This window comes from Tupaia chinensis, unplaced genomic scaffold, assembly GCF_000334495.1.
Source record: "Tupaia chinensis unplaced genomic scaffold, TupChi_1.0 Scaffold000099_1, whole genome shotgun sequence".
Classification (NCBI taxonomy): domain Eukaryota; kingdom Metazoa; phylum Chordata; class Mammalia; order Scandentia; family Tupaiidae; genus Tupaia; species Tupaia belangeri.
Genome location: NW_006159563.1, coordinates 6,323,324 through 6,332,948, shown reverse-complemented (window position 1 = coordinate 6,332,948; position 9,625 = coordinate 6,323,324).

Below are 9,625 nucleotides of genomic sequence, written 5' to 3'. Positions count from 1 at the left end.
AATATGCAATCTGACCAGCCGCTCCACTCGCAAGGCTTCCGATTGGTTCAGATATCATTGGTAATGCAGCAGACAATTTCACCACCTGCAAAATGAGTCTCAGGGAGACAGGTCAACTTCTTTTTGGAGAGGTTTTTGCTATAGGGCACATATGCTCGCCAGAAAGACAGAGAGGAAGCAAGAAATCACCTTCAGGAAGGATGGCCACGCTGCAATCCCTTCTCCTCCATTCTCCTCTCAGGATCTTGGGCACGCACATGCATGCACACAAAGCTGGTGTGAGTTTAAGCCACTGGGTCCGGGACTCAAACCATGGTTGATTACATGGGAGTCCAGCATCATAGCCATTATGCCAACTGCTGGTCCCGCCAGGTCAACTTTTTAATCCTATTTTGCCCTCACTTATTTCATAATGACTTGATAGTTTGAAAAATTATTATTTTGGGGCCAGCAGTTAGTGTAATGGCTTTGTCGCTGGACTCCCATGTAGTCGACCAGTTCGAGTCCCTGACCCGGTGGCTTAAACTCACGCCAGGCACATGTGCGTGCGTGCCCATGACCCCTAGAGGAGAATCGAGGAGAAGGGATTGCAGCATGGCCATCCCCCATGGGGGGTGATTTCTCGCTTTCTGTCTCTCTCTGGTGAGCGCACGTGCCCTATAGCAAAAACCTCTCCAAAAAGTTAATTTTTTAATTTATGCAAATACATGTTTTACTATATACTATAGAAAATACAACGAAAGAAGATGACTAAAATTCTTGTAGTAGACCTTTTAGGGAATGTTTCCCTAACTCTCACCAGCCCCATTTCTTTGGGTTCCTGAAAACTGTCTTGGTCCTGATATCATCTAGCCATAGTGAATTCAGACTTGGCTCAAATTTTTATTCTGGATCTAGATGTTTCCAGATTGTATTGCTCCAAACCTGGGGCATATAGGACAGCCATACCCTGCCCTGAGGAAGGCATTGCCAAGAGAGCTGATCTGCAACAAGAATGAAGGACGAACTCCGAACAAAGAGCCGCACAGCGACGCTGTGAATAGCCTTCCATTTCCTTCGCGACCGGAGCCCGGGTGCTTTCTGCGTCCCGTCCCAGTGTCCTCGGTACCCTGACTCTCTCTTCTCCCTCACTCACCTTGTCCTCTTACTTCCAACTGGAGGACCTCAGCTAACAATGGTTTATCTCTTTTTTGTTATGATATAAATATACATTTGATATATGATATAAATACACATTTTTTTAAGAAAGGCTGTTGCTACAGGGTGCATGTGCCCACTGGAGAGACAGAGACAGAGAAACGGTGAGAAATCACACCCCCACCGGGGGAGTGGCCACACTGCAATCCCTTCTCCATTCTCCTCTCGGGATTTTGGGTATGTTCACACATGGGCCCAGCGTGAGTTTTAAACCACCAGGTCCGGGACTTGAACCGCGGCCAACTACATGGGAGTCAAGTGACATAACCATTATGCCATCTGCTGGTCCAAGTTACATTTGCTTTGACAAGAAGTTTATGCTACTCTTCACAAAATTTATTATTTTTAAATTTGCTAGCAGGCATGTGTGCTTGCTAGAGATGGGAAGGCAGGGTGGTGAGAAAGCACCCTTTATGGGGGACGCTCATACCGTAGTTCTTTCTCCTCCATTTTTCCTTTTGGGCATTTGGGCATGCATGCATACACACCTGGCATGTTTTTCAAGCCACCAGGTCCAGGATTTGAACCTCAGTCAGTCATGTACGTTCCAGCTGCTTTAACTATCATACCACTGGCTGGTTCCACAAAGTGTAATTTTAAAAAGCAAGTCTAAATATACTGATCTGGGAAGAGGGAAGATTCTTAGTTTTCTATTAGCTTTGAATTATTGGAGACTTAACTGTATGCCAGAAACTACACTGAATGCTTCATATACGTTTCTAAATCCTCACACCAAATCTGTGACTGATAACGTCACTAAGAGTGGCAGTTAGGAGGGGAAGCTGGAACAGCCGGTCTCCCGACTTCTGCCACTGTGGGGCTGTTTCTACCACATGGTGTCACCTTCTTCCTCCTAGTACTTGGTTCCCTGCCATCCTTCCCCATTTTCAGTAACTCATGTCCATCCTTTAGGGACAATGGACACTAAGAAAAAAAAATAACCAAGAGAAATATTACATGTATTTTTGAAGTCTCTAGACCAAAGGCTAGCCCTACGACCTGTAGGTGAGTACATGCTGCCTACTTTTCTTTTCTTTTCTTTTTTTTTTTTGGAGCGGTTTTTCTATAGGATAAGTGTGCTGTGGGGCTGTTTCTACCACATGGTGTCACCTTCTTCCTCCTAGTACTTGGTTCCCTGCCATCCTTCCCCATTTTCAGTAACTCATGTCCATCCTTTAGGGACAATGGACACTAAGAAAAAAAAATAACCAAGAGAAATATTACATGTATTTTTGAAGTCTCTAGACCAAAGGCTAGCCCTACGACCTGTAGGTGAGTACATGCTGCCTACTTTTCTTTTCTTTTCTTTTTTTTTTTGGAGCGGTTTTTCTATAGGACACGTGCGCTTGCCAGACAGAGACAGAAAGACAGAAAGCAAGAAATCACCCCCCAGGGGGGATGGTCACGCCGTAATCCCTTCTCCTCCATTCTCCTCTCGGGATCTTGGGCACGCACGCACATGCACCCGGCGTGAGTTTAAGCCACCGGGTCCAGGAATCGAACCGCAGTTGACTACGTGGGAGTCCAGCGACATAGCCATTACGCTAACTGCTGGTCCCATGCTGCCTACTTTTCAACAGTGTTCATTTACTAGCTAGTCTTTGCTTTGAGTGAGTGGAGAAACCAGTTGAGAACAAATTCTTATTATTCAGTTAAATATGCTTCTGTGATCATAATAGCTGCTTACCCTGGATGAGAGATTATTTATACTAAGAAAATAAAAACTATCAAATCCAGTCATTTATTTTACCACTGTCACGTACTGATGAATTTTTAGTGTGTTTCAGCCCTCAGCTAAATCATGACTGATGACTTGAGACATATTGGTATCACCTTCAGAAGTAGGAGAAATTACTAGGTGTTTCTCTGAAAGGGAGAAAAGCAGTGTTTCCATCAGTTCCGATCTTACGGTGCGACCTTTTTAGAGTTGTGCATGAAAGCTGGTCTAGGTGTTTACCATGCAGAGAGACTGGTGCTCCCGGGAGATCACGGGGCTGCCTTCCCAGCCTGCTTGCTCTGTAGCAGGACCTGTGACAGCTGTCTGAGGGCACTGCCTTTGGTGTCAAACCTGTATCTGAGCTTCGGCTTTGCCACTCACTTTTGCAGGGGGCAAATCACTTAACCCAAGTGACAGTTATCTCTAAAACGAAGGTAACGCTGTTCAGCTCATAGAGTTCTGGTAGTGAGTTATATGAAGCCCTTGGTATCTGCACATGGAAAGTGCACACTAACTGAAAACATCATCACCTCTCCACATGTATCGGTGACTCAAATCTCGAACCTGCTCTCCTGTCCCCAGTGTATTCCCACCTGCACACAGGACTCCCCGGCGGACACCCAACCCGAACCTCCCTGTCTTCACTGTGCCTGCGCCTGCTGGAATTTCCGCCTAGGTGACTCACCTGGCAGTCATCCTCAATGCTGTCCTCTCCCTCCTGCACTTCAGTGTCACCAGGCTGTCCACTCTTCCTCCCTGACCAGCCAACTGGTGCTCTTCACTCTCACTGCTTTAATCAAAGCTTCCTTCTCATGCATGAATGCCAAGGGTTCCCTCCAAATACAGGCACTTCGCCTCTGCTTACCTGGAGATGTTGGATTCCTTAGGTGTTTGGCTGCAAGAAGCTAAAGAACTGCCAATAGCTCCGTGTTACTTGATTAGCGTTTATTCTCCATATGGTTTGGGTTTTACTACTTCCTCTTCTTTGTGCTTGAAGCGAAATTAGCGGTTCACGTCTTGGGAGACTTATCTTGCAGAACTCTTCAGGGTAAGGAGGGGAAGCTGCAAGGATGAAGATAATGGGATGGCCCCACCAAATGACTAAGCTACTGGTGGGGCCTCTGGAACAAAGACATGATTGGCTCTTGCTGCTTTGACCAGCAGTCTACCATTCGCTTGGTTGCCTTATCCTGTAGTGTCTGAGAGTTGAAACTGGTGTTGAATGATTTCCAACTACTGACTTAATACCCACGTAAAGGAAATGCCCAGGTGGTGAAGGATTTTTTTTTCTTTTGCCATAGGGCATATGTGCTCACAGGGGAGAGAGGGAAGGCACACCTCAGTCCCTTCTCCATTCTTCTCTCAGGATTTTGGGCATTCTTAAGTGGTCTTTTTGGTTAAGGAAAGACTTTAAGGGGATCCAGAAGTAAAGTGAATACAACATGTTCCAGGAACATCAGTCCTGAAAAGTCGATTCGGCAGTTATATCGCTAAGGAAAAACTGAGGAAGGAATGGGAAGCACGTGGGAGAATTCTCCAGCTTCTGCTGAAATTTAAGCCAGGGTCCTTGTTCTTGTGAATTAATTTTCAAGAAAGATGTAACAACAGTTTGGAAAAGCAACTGAAAAAATTTTTTTGAAACAGAGTGAAGGGCCCTAGAGTAGAGGAGTTTTTAAAAAAGAATTAATTTTTATTATTTTTAAATTTGCTGTAGGGCATGTGCACTCACCAGAGAGAGAAAACAAGCCACGACTCCAAACCGTGGTCAGCCATGTGGGTGTCCAGTGCCTTAACCACCATGCCACCTGCTGGTCTGGTTAGAGAAATTCTGAGGTGGTCTCACCATGTCAGGATTCTTGTGCCCCAGCCTCCCAGTGAGGACTGCCAATGTGTCCCACTAAGCATAGCCTGTTCAGGTGCCAGGGAACCAAGCCAGGGCCTCCAAGCAGGCCTCAGCCAATCTGCGCTTGCACCCTCCTGCTTAACTCCCACAGCTGGGCCAACAGCCGAAATGTTCTAGTTTTGCTTGGGCTATTTAGCTCATGATTTGTTTAGAAAACTTTTTAAGTTAAATGAATAATTTTGTCAGTTTTGAATTTTAATTTTTAATAGAAACCTGGCAGGTGTCAGGAATGTTTAAAAAACCAAAACCAATGTATTTGTTTCACTTGTCATAGGAATTAAGCCATGGGAATAGCCATTTTGTTTGTTCTATGGGATTAGTGCTTCGTGGGCTATAGAAAGTTTAATTAGTTTATGAAAAGGTTAGAACCATCTTTGCGTTTATAAATTAGAATCCTATCTCTTCTGGGTGAGGCTTTTTACCAACAGAATTACCTTCAAGAAAAAATGGATGTGGAATAGCTCTATATGATTGGATTTTTATTTTTATTATTTTTAAAATTTACTATAGGGTACATGTGCTCACCAGCGAGAGAGAGAGAGAAAGTGAGAAAGCATGCTGCCAGGTCTGGGACTCGAACTGTGGGTCAGCCATGTGGGAGTCCAATGCCCCAACCATCACACCACCTGCTGGTTCCCTATATGAGTTTTAGTGTTTTGTTGGAAGGGGAGAATGTAACTTTTTGGGGGGAGGGGGACGGGGAGAAATTTTAGCTATAGGGTGTGTGCACTTGCTAGATGACATAGACGGAGAGACAGACAGAAAATGAGAAATCACCCCCAGGGAGGATGGCCACGCTGCAATCCCTTCTCCTCCATTCCCCTCTCAGGATCTTGGACACACATGCACACGCGGCCGGTGTGAGTTTAAGCCACCGGGTCTGGGACTCGAACTGCGGTCAACTACATGGGAGTCCAGTGACATAGCCACTATACCAACTGCTGGTCCTGGAGAGAATGTAGCTTTTTGTTAGTTGTTTCCCTGATCATTGTTACACATATTTATAAAACATTTTAAAATACTTTGAAGCATTTTAATATTTCGTAGCTTCACTTTAAGGTATTTATGTAGTACCTGAAAGTTTCTTTTCTTTGTCCTAATTCATGATGGAATCTGTGCATATATGTCAGAGAGAGAGAGTGAAATGAGCTCCTTCCATAAGATCTGGTCATGCCACGATACCCTTCCCATAGGCCTCGGCCTGTAGGCTCTTGGGCACTCACGTGCATGCCCTGTGTGCTTCAGGCCAGCCTAGCCAGGATACAAACCATGGTTGCCATATGGAGTCAGCTTCTCTTGTGGAGTGCATTAATCCTACACCACAGACAAGCCCGAGATTTTCCCTATCTGTGAGGATGTTGAAGCTTCTCCGAGGAATTTGAAATATGTACTTGAGGTTAAAGATGAGGTTAGTATTTATGTTATCGTGAATGGGATACTTGAAAATACTTGAATATTTTTTTTCCTATCATCAATGTTATATTTGTATAAGTTAGTGTATAAAATCAACTTTGATTGATAGATGCTTCCTTCATCGAATCACACAGATTATATTGAGGCCAGTATACACAGACTTGAGAAAATGAGTTTGCAAAATCTGGTTTAATTCCCATCTGGGGAGGGAAGGGAGGGGAGCACACTGTGAAATACATATGATAAGAACCTAATCAATGCTAGACAAACAATGTATTAGTTTACAGTATAACAGGATAACCACACATTTGAAGGCTCAAATTGAGTCCATCGGCTGTAAATATAATTTTTATTTGGCTCAAGTGGCTGCTGAATATCAAGTGGTGCCGAGTTCCTCCAAAGCACCTAATGACCCTCGCCAAAGCCTTGGAAGGAGTTTCACCACAGTCTCAGCAGAAATCCAAGCTGTGCCTTTAATGCTTGTTTTTGGCTCCTGGGAGTCATTGCTACCCAAGTAAGATGCAGGCCAGGGATTCCCAGGGCCACGTGGTATTGCACAGAGGTCTGTTCTAAGCCAGACTCTTCTGGCTAAGAAGGTGTGAGATTAGCCCTTAAATAGTGGTCTAGCATTAACACAGTCTATGAAAGTATGTTAAGAAATAGCTCCTTAGCGATTATGTACCAGCTACTAGTTATCACACTAACAGAAAAGGCAACATGGCGGCTTCACATTTCACAAGAAAGACTAGCATTAACTGGGCCTGCCTTGCTGGCTTAACTTTCACATAAGTCGAGTGATTATTTTAATTTAGACCCAGGAGAAAATGATTTCATGCCAGTCTTTTTCTTCACATACGATTTGTGTAGCATTAAAACTGTTATGGGTTAATGACGTGGCCATCAAGGCAAAAATGTGTAACTCTCCTTTGCCAAAACAGAAACATCTTTGTTTTGACTCCTGTCCAGTTTCTGAAAAAAAACAATACATACATACACCTTTGTTATTGCACATCTTTCACACAAACTCGTGTATGTATAATATACATATATATATTTTTAAATACGCTACACATAAAAAGACTATGGCACTTTACAGAATATATGTTTAACAAAGATCATTACAACCACAGATGTTTGAAAACTATACAAAAACCCTTCCACAATTAATGTAACATTGTTGAATTAAGCACACAGGTTTAAAGAATCCACAGACTCCAAGGCAAATATTTCTGCCTCGGAGTTCATTGAGAAGCCCAGCCCACCACAAAACTTGTTTTAAGCACAAATGCAGGCAAAATAAATAAGACTTTTCTGTAGTAGTATCTGTCCTATTTATTAAAAAAATTGGTGTGGGTCAATAATCTGTTTTTAACATTTTTTTCCTAGCATATTCCTCATACGCAGTGGTTTATAAAAAGCTGTGTGGAAGTTTGGTCTGGACTAGTGTGGTTTTAGAAGGTCCTTTCATCCTGAACAAAGCCTAGCTAGTGAACTGAAGGTTTAAAGGTCCCAACATTAACTTTTCACTGTGTCTCTGCTAGAGAAATTTAGGTCTCTGCTCTTTTCACTAAATCAGTGTTTAGGTAGTTTTCAGTGGTTTGTGGTTTTGCGTGTGAGCATGTACTTCTTCTGGTCTTCTGCAGCATCCAAATTAATAGGAAAAAACAAAGCTGTCAAGTGACTTCATTCTGGCCCCAAAGAGGTGGCATTTTTACTTAGGACTGTCTTAGGTTGATCTATGGTAGACCACCACCTTAACCAAAGAGCAGGGAGGAACCTTCTCAGAGGGTCTTCTGGGCTTAGGACTTGTCCACAGGAAGAGACTGAGTGTGTAAATTTAGTGTTAGAAAATGGATTCTTTCTCTCTTTTAAGGAAAAGGGTAGATCTTCTAATGATAACATCAAGCAAAAATTGTCTATGTCAAGATTTGCCTGATGAAGGGAATTGGTTTTAATGAACATTAACTGCCAAGGTTTGAAAAGCAGCAATGATGATGGCAGAGACTTCGTTAGAACATCAATGTACAGTCAGGGCCAGAAGCCTGGTCCAGTGGCTCCCATAGGCCATTTCTGTGTGGCGTTAAGAGATTGTGGTTACAGTTTCCTGAGCATTTACTGTAGGCTGTCATGAGGATTCCTGTTCCTTCTCTCTCAAAACACAAACAAAAACTATAGGATTCGTACTTGGCTTGTTTTGAACTTTGGGAACCTCATTAAGACCTGTTTCTAACCACCCCCCACCCCTTACCCTTAGTCCTTCACGTGAGATAAGATGGTTCTGGTGTAAGCCAAAGGCCACTCCCTTACCCCATTCCATCTCTATATAAAGCTACTGTCTGCTCCGTACCAAGGCTTGGGTTTAGACACATACAGCTTTAACATGATCCACTTGAGGCAAGGCTATAAAATCGGAGTCAAAATTGATGACACACAGTACTTTGCCACAGAAGATGCTTAGTACATATTTGTTAATTAAAAAAAAAATAAAACCGTCCAGTGAGCAAATTCATAAGCCCAAAGAGACTTTTACTTTCAATACTTGCAGAGACCTGGCAGGTCCACCTCTCCTGTTTAATGCAAAGATATTCAGCAATTCTGGAGCTCAGAAAATGACAAACTAGTTTGCTGATGGCTACTTGGGTCACTCCAAATAGGTCCTTTATCAGTTATATTGGTAATTTATAGAAACTAGGTTAAAAGTCCCTGAATTACTTTTAATAGTGGTGTTTGATTCTTTTTGTAAACTGGTGTAGGCAGGTGCTATGAGCTTAGGTTAGCTCCTGTTTTTGCATTAACTTTCTATTCTGTGCTTTTCTGGGAAGAAAGTCTTTGATGCTATTCTTTAACTGGAGCAATTTCATGTTACTACAGTCAGCTTTCAGGATCAACACCAGTTAACTCGAAAAACTAACTACCATGAACAGCTTCTTTTTCCTGCAAAGAATGCCATTCTGTTGCTGAGGGGGTTGGAAATGCAGCTGACCACAGTGTGGTCACCAAACAGGGGGAAAGGTCTTCCCACAGTGCCAAGATCCTGGCCAGTCCTCCCAGACAACCTGTGAATGAGCCCCAGCTGGCGTGGAGCCCTCTGTCCCTGGAATGAGGAAACGGAATGAGGTTTCCTTTGGCAGTCAAAGCACAGTTCTAACCCCGGGAGAAAAGCACGTGCTCTCTGGTGGAAGAAGAGACTGAGCCAGTATCAGCGCTAGCCTGGCTGCTGGGACAAGGGAAAAATTCGTCTTCCCATGCAAGACTGTATACTTCTAATCTCATAGACTCGTATATTATTCTTCCCTTACTCTAATTCCTAAAATCCCAGAATGACACTCAGTCGATTTCCACCCTACCCTGGAATTCAGTACAGATGAGGTTCTACAGCGGGACACCACACTCTT